At 35.5% G+C, this 4314-nt stretch overlaps 1 pseudogene; it reads left to right on the forward strand.

The window, feature by feature from the left end:
• Positions 1 to 3157: 3157 nt before the first annotated feature.
• Positions 3158 to 4314, forward strand: part of LOC102985740 (ectonucleoside triphosphate diphosphohydrolase 6-like) — a 3076-nt pseudogene continuing 1919 nt past the window's right edge.

Genomic DNA, 4314 nt, shown 5'->3' on the forward strand with positions numbered 1-4314 from the left:
CTGCCCTTCCTGGACTTGGGTGGCTATTTCATTTCCCATGTTAGGGAAGTTTTCGACTCTAATCTCTCCAAATATTTTCTCAGTTCCTTTCTCTCCTTCTTCTGGGACCCCTATAATGCAAATGTTGTTGCATTTAATGTTGTCCCAGAGGTCTCTTAGGCTGTCTTCATTTCTTTTCATTCTTTTTCTTTTCTCTCTCTCTTCTTCTTCTGGGACCACTATAATGAGAATGTTGTTGCATTTAATGTTGTCCCAGAGGTCTCTTAGGCTGTCTTCATTTCTTTTCTTTCTTTTTCTTTATTCTGTTCTGTGGCAGTGAATTCCACCATTCTGTCTTCCAGGTCACTTATCCATTCTTCTGCATCAGCTATTCTGCTCTTGATTCCTTCTAGTGTATTTTTCATTTCAGTTATTGTATTGTTCATCTCTTTTGTTTTTTTTTTTTATTTCTTCTAGGTCTTTGTTAAACATTTCTTGCATCTTCTCGATCTTTGCCTCTATTCTTTTTCTGAGGTCCTGGATCATCTTCACTATCATTATTCTGAATTCTTTTTCTGGAAGGTTGCCTATCTCCACTTCATTTAGTTGTTTTTCTTTGGTTTTATCTTGTTCCTCATCTGGTACATAGCCCTCTGCCTTTTCATCTTGTCTCTTTCTGTGAATGTGCTTTTTGTTCCACAGGCTGCAGAATTGTAGTTCTTCTTGCTTCTGCTGTCTGCCCTCTGGTGCATGATTCTAAGAGTCTTGTGCAAGTTTCCTGATGGGAGGGTCTCAGGGAATACATTTTAAAACACTTTGTTACGTTGGTTTGCACAGTATCTGAACATAATTTGTTGGCATCTGGGTTACAGATAATACAACCTTATACATTCATGTAAGCTCCTCAAGTATCTAAGGAGTGATTTTATTCCAATTTGTTCTGTAGACATAGGTAGAAATCATTTTCTGGAATTTGCTGGCCTGTGCAGTCATTCTTGAATACATCTCTTCTACCAACGAGCAACATAGTCTTAATTAATGGTTAGGAATACATTTCAAAGCATCACTGTTTCTGATACCTGCTATGATATGGAACTCTGGGGGAAACTATCCTATTTCTTTTTTCTTTTCCCATATGCTAAAATATATCTGAAAATATTTCCAGAGGTCAATTCTTGCTTTGCCAACAGAGAACATTAGGGCCAACTCTTCTGTAATGTTTAGATAGCTTGCTATCTGAGAACACTGATTTTGTTTCTCAGGTTTTATCAAAGAAACTTGCCTGCACTACAGAAATACTCTTTAACTCATTTTTGATTATGATTAAGCATTTGTCTAATAATGAATTTTGTTGGCCTTTGTCCCCAGTTCCTGGGAAGTCACCTCTAAATTCTTGAATCTTCCTTAGCGACAGAAGTGTCATTGTTATTTATGGTGGGTTCTGACTACACTTGATGGTTTATACTGAGGTGGCTTAGGGTGGGCCCCTAGATAATTTGTGTGAAAGAGAAGACTCAGGATAGAGGCTGGCCATGGACCAACCATGCAAGGATTAGCACTTAAAGCAACATGATATCCAGACTTCCCTGGATGTCCAGTGGTTAAGACTCCATGCTTCCAATGCAGGGTGTGCAGGTTCGATCCCTGGTCAAGGAAGTAAGATCCCACATGCCACGTGGTACAGCCATAAAATAAAATAAATAAAATAAAATAGTTAGATATATTTTAAAAGCTATTTCAAAATTAAAATACATTAAAAAAAAGTAAAAGCAACATGATATAAACCAGCCCTCTGGAGAGATGAGTGAAGCTGGAAATTGAGTTCAATAGCATGACCAGTGATCCAACCAAGCAACCTTATAGAATGAAACCCCAGGAATTCCCTGGTGGTCCAGTGGTTAAGACTCCATGCATTCATTGCTGAGGGCCCATATTCAGTTCCTGGTCTGGGAATTAAGATCCCAAGCTGCGTGGCATGGCCAGAAAAAAGAAAGAATGAACCCCCAAGCAAAACTTTTAGATACTAAAACTTGGGTGACCTTCCTTGGTTAGCAACTCTCTCTGTGTATTATCATACATATACTGGGAGGTTGATGCTTCCTGATTCCACAGGGAGAGAACAACAGAGGATTTGTGCTTGGAATCCTCCTAGAGTTTGCTCTATGTGTCTCTCTCTTTGGCTGGTTCTGATTTATACCTATTTGCTATAATCAAACTGTAATCATAAGCATAGCTCTTTCTGAGTTCTTTGGGTTGTTCTGGTAAATGATCAAACCTGAAGCGGTGTTGAGAACCCTCAAATTTATAACCAGCTGGTCAGAAATGAGGGTGGCCTGGGGACCCCAAAACTTGTAGCTAGTGTCTGCAGTGACAGCAGTCTTCTGGAGGACCATGCCCTTAACCTAGAAATTCTGGCCTAACTCTGATTAGTTGGAGTAATCAGAGCAAAGTATTTAAATATATGATTTTACTTTCAATCTGAAACTATACCAATAAAATATTGTGAGATATTTAAGGATATTCAAATATGGTATAATACTAGTTTATGTGTAGTGTTTAAATATTACAATTATATTAACATCATAAACTAAAATGTGTATATTAGGTTCTAATATTTCCAAGTGTTGAAGCCTAAGTGTTTTTGTAGCAATTTATCTTTAATTTAAAATTAACTTAATTTGCTTCATTTAAAATTGTTTTATTCATAATACCTGGAACCATAAAACTCCTAGAAGTAAAAATAAGTGGTAACCTTCTTGGTATCAATATTGGTGATGATTTCTTGGATTTGACACCAAAAGCAAAGGCAACAAAAGCAAAAATAAACAAATGGGACTACATCAAACTAAAAAGCTTCTGTACAGCAAAGGAAACCATCAACAAAATGAAAAGGCAATCTACTGAATTGGAGAAAATATTTGCAAATCATGTATCTGATAAAGGGTTAATATTTAAAACATGTAAAGAACTCACACAATTCAATAGCAAAAATACAAACAATCCAATTAATTAGTGTGGAGGTTCCTCAAAAAATAAAAAATAGAACTACTATATAAGCCAGCAATTTCATTTTTGATTATTTATCCAAATAAAATGAAAACACTAACTCATAAAGATATATGCACCCCAATGTTCATTGCAGTATTATTGGACATGGAAATAACCTAAGTATCCATTGATGGATAAATGGGTAAGGAAATTACGATATACATATATATATATATATATATATATATATATATATATATATATATATGAACAGTATTCACCCATAGAAAGGAAGGAAATCTTGACATCTGCAATGACATGGATGGACTTTGAGGGCATTATGCTAAGTGAAATAAGTCAGACAGAGAAGGACAAATGTAATCTCATTTATGCATGGAATTTTAAAAAACCCCATGAGCTCATAGGTATAGAGAACAGATGGATGGTCTCCAGATTCAGGGGTAAGGGGTGGGTAAATGGGTGAAGGGGCTCAAAAGGCACAATCTTCCAGTTATAAAATAAATAAGTCATGGGAATGTAATGTACTGCATGGTGACTATAATTAATAATACTGTATTGCATATTTGAAAGTTGCTAAGAGTAGATCTTAAAAGTTTTCACCACAGGAAAAGAATCTGTAATTATGTATGGTGATGATGTTAATTCAACTTACTGTGGTAAAAACTTCACAATATATACAAATTTGAATCCGTTTTATGACTGAAACTAAAATACTGTTATATGTCAATTATACCTCAATTTTAAAAAAGGGACACTTGAAAACTGTTTAAGAACAGAAATAAAGAATACTCTAGCTTCAGGTTGTTGGGTGCTCCCCTTATTTCTTCCACTTGAAATCTTGAAATAATTGACAGAAGTTATTTAAAAAAAATAATAATAAACTTACAGAACTAGAACAAAACATTTCACATCTTGTATGTAAACACAAAAGACACCGAATAGCCAAAGCAATCTTGAGAAAGAAAAATGAAGCTGGAGGAATGAGGCGCCCTGACTTCAGACTATACTAGAAAGCTACAGTAATCAAGACAGTATGGTACTGGCACAAAAACAGAAATATAGATCAATGGAACAGGATAGAAATCCCAGAGAGAATCCCACGCACCTATGGTGATCTTATTTTTGATAATGGAGGCAAGAATATACAATGGAGCAAAGACAGCCTCTTCAATAAGTGGTGCTGGGAAAACTGGACAGCTACATGTAAAAGAATGATATTAGAATACTCCCTAACACCATACACAAAAATAAACTAAAAATGGATTAAAGACCTAAATGTAAGGCCAGACACTATAAAACTCTTAGAGGAAAACATAGGCAGAACAC

This window comes from Physeter macrocephalus, chromosome 8 (assembly GCF_002837175.3).
Source record: "Physeter macrocephalus isolate SW-GA chromosome 8, ASM283717v5, whole genome shotgun sequence".
NCBI classification, from domain to species: Eukaryota; Metazoa; Chordata; class Mammalia; order Artiodactyla; family Physeteridae; genus Physeter; species Physeter macrocephalus.